This window comes from Boleophthalmus pectinirostris, unplaced genomic scaffold (genome assembly GCF_026225935.1).
Source record: "Boleophthalmus pectinirostris isolate CB_2022bp ecotype Guang Dong unplaced genomic scaffold, ASM2622593v1 HiC_scaffold_8, whole genome shotgun sequence".
NCBI lineage: Eukaryota > Metazoa > Chordata > Actinopteri > Gobiiformes > Gobiidae > Boleophthalmus > Boleophthalmus pectinirostris.
This window is the reverse complement of record NW_026571515.1, coordinates 11,551,884-11,562,270: the sequence shown is the minus strand read 5'-3', so window position 1 is coordinate 11,562,270 and position 10,387 is coordinate 11,551,884.

Here is a 10,387-nt window from a genome sequence, read left to right as displayed (position 1 = left end):
CGATACATATCCGATCTTTTGACATGCGACTTCAGTCTGAACGGCCAGGTCGCATTCATCCCACCTACACGTCATAACAACAGGGTAACAAGCACCTGTTGGGAGCCAGTACAGCCCAACATCGACGGTTTTACTCAGTGAAATAGGCCGCAGAAGATGTGTTTCCTCCTGCGAGAGTGGTACAAGTAGGCGCCTAAAAATGTACGCAAACTTTCTTCTCGTCATACAGAAATTGTGTATGAACTCCGTGCGAGTGAAGCAGCGAAGCACATAACAATCCCACCACGAATCTGCACCCACACGTTCCTTTCTATGGACGTTGCTGCCCCACAAAACACCATGGCCAAAAACCTCGTCCTTCTCATTCTCAATCCCCTCCTTAAAACAAATAAACTGTACATGTTCTGGCTCCGGTACGACAAGAACTTTAAAATCTCCAGGTGCTCAATGCTCGCGTCCATGTTTAGGCGACTTCCCTAAACACTCGCTTTTCCTCGCTCGCTGTGTGTGACGTCGATGTGTCCTCCAGTGCGCATGTAGGACACTTTTGGGGTGTCTAAAGTTCACACTGGAGATTACATACAAGTCGCATTTAAATGGAAATGTGAACGACCTCGCAAAAAAATTGGATTTCACAAAAAAATCCAAATTGAGCATTAAGACCTGCAGTCTGAACGTAGCTACATCTCCAAAGCTCAAAATGCTCTGTTCCACCTTGTGACATCATGGAGTGGTAGTTTTCAAGTGAACAGATTTTACCTTTAGTTCAGTAGAGATTGTCAATTCTAGATGATCCAAATGATTCTACCATGACATCACAAGGTGGAACAGAGTGTCTTCAGTTTTAGAGAAGAACTCAGCCTAAGTATACAAGATTTGTGCATTAAACATGTGTGAATGAAACAAAACACAACTCTAAGTATGTATGGGATGAGATCAGAAAATAACGTAATATGGGCCCATTAATTCCATACTTTGGAACATTCTGGACAAAGCAATAACACTGTGAACTGTAACCTGCACTGTTATAAAGAGATACGAGATGATGCATTGTTATGTTTAAAGATGTTAGAATTACAACTGAACCTGTGTTGCCAGTGCCTTAACCTGCGTGTAGAGGTTGCATACCAGTTTTTCGCATTCTCCGTATGTGTTATTGTGAGTTATTCCTCAGCAACCTTGGCTACATTCAGACTGCAGGACTTAATGCTCATTCAGATTTTTTGTGTGAAAGCCAGGTTTTTTGCGAGGTTGTTCACATTTCCATTTAAACGCGACTTGTATATGATCTCCAGTGTGACCTTTAAGTGTCCCACATGTGCACGACAACATCACACTCAGTGATCGTGCTCGGTGTTTACGGAAGTCGCCTAAACGCTGGGCTTGTCTCCCAAAATACTTCAAAATTCTTCATAAAATGGACAGGTTACACGCCCACGGTTGCTTCGTTTGTTTGAGTCTTTAGCCTCCTTGTATTTGGCTCGCAGGCTCTTTATTTTTCATTGACATTGGCGCCAGGACCGCCTGTAGCTGCGCTCGGCCATTACTTTGGCAATCATTTCAAAAACTGCCCGGTCTCGATAAGACAGCTCCAATTTCCGATTTGGCCTGAATACAGTGATCCCCCCAAATATGAATAAACTCACTAACCTCGCTTTCCCTCCATTGACTAGACTCCGAGCCTGACGTGTAGGTCTGATGAATGTCGCATGTCAAAAGATCGGATATGTATCGGTTTTAGGAGCACATATCCAAGTGGCCTGGGTCGCATTTGAAAAAATCTGATCTGTGTCGTTCAGACTGTCATTAAAAGCTCAGCCACAGGTTATAAAGGGTGAAAAAAATGAGATTTGGGTCACTTCAGGCTGCAGTTTGAAGTGGCGAAAAACTACCTCAGTGTATTATGAGACTGTTACATGGAGAATGTCTGTTTTTCTAGATATTTTTGAGCTATAAAAACCACCTGTAATTGAAAAAAATGCAAGGTAGAACTGTCACACTGTGGAACATTCTAAAACATAGCTGGAGTTACATTTTGCTTTATTCATGCTTGTTTCTATAATCCTGTTTAAACAGTTGTCTTCCTTAAGTACGCAAAAATTACCACTTATTTCCCCCAGGTAACTACATAATAGAATGGGACTGGAAGTGTTCTTTGCTGTTTATAAGTCCAAAAACAATCATCGGACTCACTGTGATCTCACTCAAATGATCTCTCCAAACACCTATATTAGCATGAGCTCCTTCTTACTAAATGACGAAACATCCTTTTTCTTTATACGTTCTTTCATACGATCTTACTTATATCTTCTGTTGTGTAACGCAGCAGAGTTTCTCCATCCCAGTGGATCCTTTGCCTTGTTCAGGATGAGGCCCATGTGAGTTTTGGTTGCTTCATCTGTGCTTCCACTGTCTGCCTCCCGGCGTTCTTGGGGCGTCTTTCTCATTCCTTCAGGGGTCCTGTTTTTATAATGATGTTTCCATGCTTTGTCAGATCATGTTCTAACCATAGATCATTTCTGTTGTATTTAAAGTATAAAAAATATACATATATATCATAATTCCATCGCTTACGGATTCCCCAAGTTTTCCATGTTAATTTTAAGTTTTAAAGTTCTTTCAACTGACTGACAGTCAGATACTGCTTTGGACTGCTGTGGTGAAGAAGGAGCCGGGTCGAAAAGCAAAGCTCTCCCTTAGGGTTAGGGCGAGGAGCTCAGTCACACCAGATTTGACGGCAGAATTGCTTTGAATGTTTGGTGATGATTGATGGACTTACAAACTAACTGCACAGGGCTTCTAACTGTGCATCACAATCCTGGAAAAACGTGACATGTTTCATGACAACTCAGAGACTGAAGACTTTCTACAGATGATTACTGAACCAGTGTGCTTGAAGTAAAATACAACTCCAAGGATGATTTTGATGAGGAAACAATGTTATACCATGACTAAAAACAAAACAAAAAAAAGTCTTAATATGTGCATATTATGTGTTCTTTAACACTATATCAAAATTGATTTCTAATCCATACCAGACAAAATTTCGGTATCACTCTGGTGGCAAGAGCTGTCAGTGGTTTTTGAGAAGGTCCATATCTGAATGTAGCAGTGTGCACCTACTGCTTTCTGCCACCAAGTAGCACCTGGGCTTATAAAAGGGCCCTATCCCTAGGATCTCGTTCTCTACCTCGGTGCACTTCCAGGATAGGTTGCCACCTTGTCGTGCACAGTGTCCTAGAGTCCCAATGCGCCCAATCCGAGTTATGGCTCATCATTTAAAGCTCATGCATGTATCTGATGTTGATCGCTACAAGTGCTACTGTTACCTGCTGTCCACTGCTTGAACGGTTCTGCTGTCAGATGCCCCGGCTGCTCGGTGTCAAGCCTCGTGGATTGAGTAGAACGTGTTCTGTGGGTCCAGGGTGGTATTCAGCACATCGTCTGATGGAGCAGTGGCCCTGTGAATGAGCTGCTGCTTTGCTTCTGCTATGTTTTATATTTGAATGACAAAGTTATTGTACAGCCGCTTTTGAGAAGCTCTTAAATGGCAACTATGTGTACGTCCTATAGTCTACTCTTAAAGTTAATCCAACAAAAAGGAACAAATTGATAATGGTAATAAGAAATAAGAAACTTGTCCTTGTTACCCCCCCCAAGTACCCCTGTGCCATGTAAACTTTATATTTTGGTATGATAAACTTTTCTGACTTTCAGCGGTTATCAGTTATCAGTCTTTGAAGTGTACAAACCCTGTGCTGTAAATTCACCTTCACCATTTTACTAACAGAGATTACGTTGAACTTTGTGTATATATAGACTCTATTCAGGCTTATGTCACAAACCAGGAAGATGTTTGGAAACATGCAATAGCAACTTCTGGTGGGTTCTGTTTGTGGTAATAAGTCTGAGAGAATCTAGAAAAAATGGCCCAGTTTTCTTCATCTCCATGTCATTGTAGTGTTCCATTATGTTCGATTAATCAACAATTACAACCACACCTCAGTTTTCATCATTTCCCTACTGACACACAACTCCGAGTGCACTGGGTACATGCGATTAGAAGAGATGAGGTGCCAAATTCAAGATGATTCCAAACAGCACATATGCAGTCTTCATTTTACCACTGATCACATTTATTTCAGTGGGTTTTATCACAGTCGGTCGGTTACATCCTGCCATTTCGACATACTCCCACTCCAAAATTGATGTTTGATTGTGGTGGCATTTCCATTTTTTATTAAACTTCCCTGCACTCCAACATTTTTTTTTTTTTCTTTGCTCGGAGTGGTGGCACTTTCTCTTTTTTTTCAACATTCCACCATTCCAACACACAAGGTAATTTTGAAGTTACAGCGGCGCTGTTTTCGGGATAAAATTTTCACGGATTGGAAGCGCAGGTGCGGCATGGTTTGGTCCTGGTTTAGACTTGGTTTTAGTTCTGGTTTAGTCCTGTTTCAGTCCTGGTTTAGTCCTGGTCAATCCGTGTATCATTCGTTCATTCGTTTTTCAGTATAAAACCAAAAATAAGAAAACGAAAAAACAACAGTTTTCTTCGTTATTTGTCTCCAAAACCAAAATGAAAAAACGGATAATGATTCGTTTTTTCAGTTTTCGATTTTGTGTTTACATGAAGAATGGAAAAAACGGATAACGGCCGTTTCCCGTTTACGTGACTTCCGTGACTGCGATGCCGAACTTTTGCACCGCATACGGACTGAATCAGGACTGATCCAGGTCCGACACCAGACCGAGACCAGAGCGGGACTGAGACCGGGACCAGACCGGGACCAGAGCGGGACTGAGACCGGGACCAGAGCGGGACCGAGACCGGGACTGAGTCTCAGTAGCGCTCTGGTCCCGGTCTGGTCCCGGACCTGGTCCATCTGAACCAAAAGCTCTTAGTTCGGTTCGTTTTCGTTGGGGTGAAAGCGTCAGTCGGAGGCTTTGCACCACCTCGGAACTAGCCGCGGTTCTTGAGCGCGGAGGACCAGAGCAGCTCGGTCTGGTCTCGGACCTGGATCCGTCCTGATTCAGTCCGTATGCGGTGAGACTGGGACCAGACCGGGACCAGAGCGGGCCTGAGACCGAGATCGAGACAAGACCAGGACCAGACCGGGACCAGACCGGAGGCTCAGAGCCCACGGCAGGACCGGAGCTCGAAGCTGAGGCTCGGACCCCGTGGAGGCTCGGAGTCAAAGCTCGGAGTCCGGTCTGGTCCCGGTCTGGTCCCGGTCTCAGTCCCGCTCTGGTCTCGGTCTGGTCTCGGACCTGGATCAGTCCCGGTTCAGTCCGTATGCGGTGCAAAAGTCCGGCATCGCAGTCACGGAAGTCACGTAAACGGGAAACGGCCGTTATCCGTTTTTTTCCATTCTTCATTTAAACACAAAATCGAAAACTGAAAAAACGAATCGTTATCCGTTTTTTCATTTTGGTTTTGGAGACAAATAACGAAGAAAACTGTTGTTTTTTCGTTTTCTTATTTTTGGTTTTATATTGAAAAACGAATGAACGAATGATACACGGATTCTGGTCCAGTCCTGGTGTAGTCCTGGCGATCGGCTCGCGGCTGCGGTGTGTATATATTTATACTCCGCTAATGTTTGTAGCGGCCCACATGCAAGAAGACACAGTCCATGCGGCGTACGGGAGAAGACACGGTCCATGTAGTGTTTGCAAGGTAAAAAAAATTGACGCTCCAAACTATGAGTAGGTTGTCAGAATGGCGACATAAAAGGTGTGCGAATGGGGGCATGTCAGAATGAAGGGTTGTCGGAATGATGGATTGTCGGGGTGGGGATCTGTTGGAGTTGTGGTGTGTCGGAATAAGGGTTGTACCCCCAGTCAGTCAGCAAGACTATTAAGATATCGTAAGACAATGGAACCTATCTACTCTTCAACTCCAGTGCAAGTTACAAGTACAAAGCGCACACACACTTCACTTGCTCTGGACAAATAATGACTACAGTGATAAGACTGAGGATGCGTTCACTGACTCAGACCAAAACAGGAATGAAATCAAGCGCTCCGGCGTGTGTGCTCCGGCCTGAAACTGATGACCGGATTAAGGCCTGCTCATCAGACGCTTTTCCTCCATGGGCCCAGAGAAAAACCAATATCCCCTCCACAATCAGCCCTCACAGCAGATAGCATTCCCCAAATTAAACTTGTGTTCTGGCTCTGTTTGGCGCTCTGGGAGTCTGGCTTCTTCTGTGCCTTTGTCCAATATCAGTTTGGAAAAGAAAGACTATATTACAACCTGTCCAACTAAAACTAAAAATTATAGTTATATTAGAGTGACTAGATTTTCAAAATAAAAAAAACTGAGACATCCTTAGTTTGTGTTGGTTGGTAATAATACAATTGTAAAATGAGTGCATAATTTAGGAAAGTTGTTTTGTGAGTCAGTATAGTCACATTTTCTTTTTGGTTTTGGTCATTTTTAAGCAGCTTTTGTGAATTTTACCTAGACAAATCAGAGTTAATGGCTGTCTTTACTGCTGGCAGGGATCAGATTGGTCCAAAATAGGGACACCTGGGACATTTCTTGTATAAAACTGGGACAAAGCCATCATTTTGGATAAATCTGTTGGGACAGGGGACACAGGACTCAAAACTGGGACTGTCCTGGGTAAATCGGAATGTCTGGTCACTCTAAGTAATATATATATATATATATATATATATATATATATATATATATATATATATATATATATATATATATATTATATATATATATATATATATTTATAAGTTATTGCCAAGTTAAAGAAACACTGCGTAACTTCTGGTAGAGCAGGGGTGTCAGACATAAGGCCCGGGGGCCAGATCCGGACCTCGGCTGATTTTCTACTAAAATATTTTAATTATATTTTTATATTAAAATATTGGTAATTTTCTGCGGTGCTTAGCAAAGCAGCGTCTCCAGCGTCTCTGTACGTGGCCCCTCCCACCAGAGCAGCACAAATGAAGACTTGTCTCTTTCCAAACGCTCTTAAAGGACGATCGTTTTGACTGTTGACCATGACACCCTCACCAGCAAAATGTCAAAAATGAGAAAAGTGAACGCTGAGTGCAGGATTTTCCACGAAAAATTTATTTATTCCTATTTGAATACAAGTTTCTGTTAAAATATTGTGCTGAAATTGCATTTTTCTTAAAGTTTCAGGTTGTTCATAATATTATTCATTATTTAAAAAAGATTTCTGTAATAGATTTGCATTTCTCTGCACAAATATTTGAACTTATTGTTATTTTTGGGGTATATATGCCATTAATTTTCTGATCCGGCCCCTTTGGGATCAAAGTAGGTTGGATACGACCCCCGGACCAAAATGAGTTTGACACCCCTGTGGTAGAGGGTCGGCCACCTGCTTGTCTCTATGTTTATGTTATTGCTTTTCATGGAATGTTCCACAGTATAAACAATATATCTTGTATTTATTCAGTGACAGATTTTAATTTCTCAAAACGACTGAAAAAACTAGCTTTTCTCCACAGATCTGACCTGTAACTTGGCCTGGTGATGTGGCACGCTTTGTCTCTTTGGAGATAGTTAAATTAAATGCTATACTGTAGAACAGGGGTTTTCAAATTGGGTAAATGTGAGCCTCCCCTTAGAGTAGGTAAAGATGGATGATGATTTTTTGAGTACCCTGCTGACAATAACAATGCATTTGCAAGCACCCTTTATGAAAAAACGGTGAGAGAGATATGTCGCCACATTGCGGAACGTTCCAGGCAAACCAATATCTCTACAGAGACATGCAAAAAGGGGGATGAACCCTCCACCAGAAATGTTTCAATAGAAAAGAAATTAATACATATTAAAGGTGCAGTGCCTTAGTATGTATTGATTTATTTTCTATTGCTTGCCATTTACATAGTGGCTGGGTAGAGTTTACATCAGATGCACTTCAGGTCGTACTCCACTAGATACTGTGACTTGCATCCTCGTCTCTAAAGCCACTTGTGCAGATGGTGAGAAACTGTCAGCTCCTTTCCCCTTGGAGGACGCCATAACACCATCACTCCACTGGTCAGAGAACACCTGAATATGCCCCAAGAGCATCGGACAAGGCTGTCTGCGAAGAAGTGGAAGAAAAGATTGTAAAAAGGTTGAAAATCTACAGCTTAGATTAAAGTTCCCATATACGCAATTTTCTGATCTATGTCTTAATGTTGTTTCCTCACCACAAACAATCCTGGAGTTTCATTTTCTTTCATTCACACAAGTTTAACGCACAAACCCTGCAGACTTAAGCGGAGTGCTTCTCTCAACCAGAAAACACTCTGTTCCACCTTGTGATGTTATGCGTTAATACAGGAAGTTCTTCATTGTGTTTTTAAACTCCATACACCTTCACTAGAATCATTTGGATAATTTCACCTCTGGAATTGCAAGTCTCTGCTTAACCAAAAGTAAAAGGTTGATTTGAAAACTACAGCTTTGGACACAGACTAATAACACAGGATTACTCAGACATGCATGATAAAACAAAAAACACAGCTCCATGTTTTGTTTTTGTTTTGTTTTTTTCTTTTTGAGGAGGTAACAAAACTATAACGTGGCTTAGGTTAGGTTAGGTTGCTTTAGTCGTACCTGAAGGTAAATTGTTTTGCAGATTTGAGAGGCTGGTCCCACGTTTCACATTTCATTCATCCACATTATGTACAATAAACACACATAAAAGCACAATTACACAAGCTTAAAGCATAAACGCTCACAAGAGTCAGTTTTGCCTTTAAGACCTTTAAAAGTGATGCCCCGTGTGCCACTGCAGCTGGTTGTCAAATCTGTGGAGGAAATATATCGTTTAAAGGAGGAGTATGTTACAATTCTGGTGGAGGGTACAACACCTACCTTTCTCCCTGGAAGTGTTATTTCTTAGTCTGGAATGTTCCACAGTATGGCATTTAACGTATCTATCTTGCATTTAAAAATGTTGGAGACTCCAAGCTGATAAGTTACTTGGCGTACCTTTAAAGATCACACATTCATTTAAATTACTTGAGGGACATAGGTAGGTTACAGTAGCTAGGCTAGCGTCATCTAGTGCCTCCACTCAATCTCATTTCTCTGCAGCGACTAGTTCAGTAATCAGAATACACTAGACAATTTGTAAGAATCCTGGAAGCTGTAGATCGCGCGCCGGCCAATCAGTGAAGAGCTGTGAAGCAATGACATCAAACTCAAGCGTCTGTCTGGGTCCCTTTTGTGGAACAGCACAACAGTAAACAAAGCGGTCGAGATGGATGTAGACGAAGACAGACATTCTGTGTTGGCAACGATTCCCGAGCTCAAGGATTTAAAGCCGAAACAAAGAGAATGTTTGGTGAATTTTATCAAGGGGAAAGACGTTATTGCCCTTCTTCCTACAGGATTTGGAGCATTATATACATCCCGACCAAATAGAAGCAATTGGTTAAATAAAAAAAGTACCCGCCTATCGTCGAGCGAACTAATCCTAATGCTGCAAGGTCAGACGGTTTCCACGAAGTGAAACCAGCTGATGAATCAGTCTAAGGTTAGGGTAACCTTTTTATAATAAATTCAGAGAAAAGTCTGGCAAAAACAAGAACAAAAGTAATTTGATATAAATATTTATACTTGTTTTGCTTTTTCTTCTAGTTTAAAAGGTTCTACATTAGACAAAATGGATTCTTCTGAGCTTTAAGACATGTTATAATGTTGTTACCTCCTCAAAAACATACCTAAAGTTGTGTTTTATTCCATTCACGCATGTTTCAGTAATACTTTGTTCGTTTATCTACATCTCCAAAGCACAAAAGGCTCTTTTCAAAGTTAGTTTTCAAGTTAACAGTTCCTTTTACCTTTTGTTCAGTAGAGATGGGTAATTCCAGGGCTAAAAATTATCCAAATCACAACTCTGGGTATGGGGAAACAAAATTATAACATAGATCAGAAATTAGTGTAATATGGGCTCCTTAAGGTGCACCTGTACTGTATAACTTAAAAAAAAAAAGTAAAAGTACATACAGTTCCAGAAGTTTAAAGTGCTTTGTCCCAGCTCTGAAATCTAACTTTGCATTACACTAAGAACCTGAGCGTTTATTGCACTTCCAGCCTATAACTGCAATAATCAGACTTCGACTACTACTTCAAAAGCAGACTGTGTAATGAGAAATAGCACTGAGAATAAATCATAACAGAGAGCGAAATTACAAGCGGCAGAGGCAATATGTATAGAGAAGTCACCGTTAACTTAGAGGATGCCATAAATACAACCAATCAAGTACACTGTAACAACTGGCTTTATGTAATATTCAGAAGATCCTGCACCTTCAGCGTTGATCACAAAGCACATTAGAAGAGACTCTAACCAATACTATTAATACAAAACTGTGTGTTATTAGGTTCTTT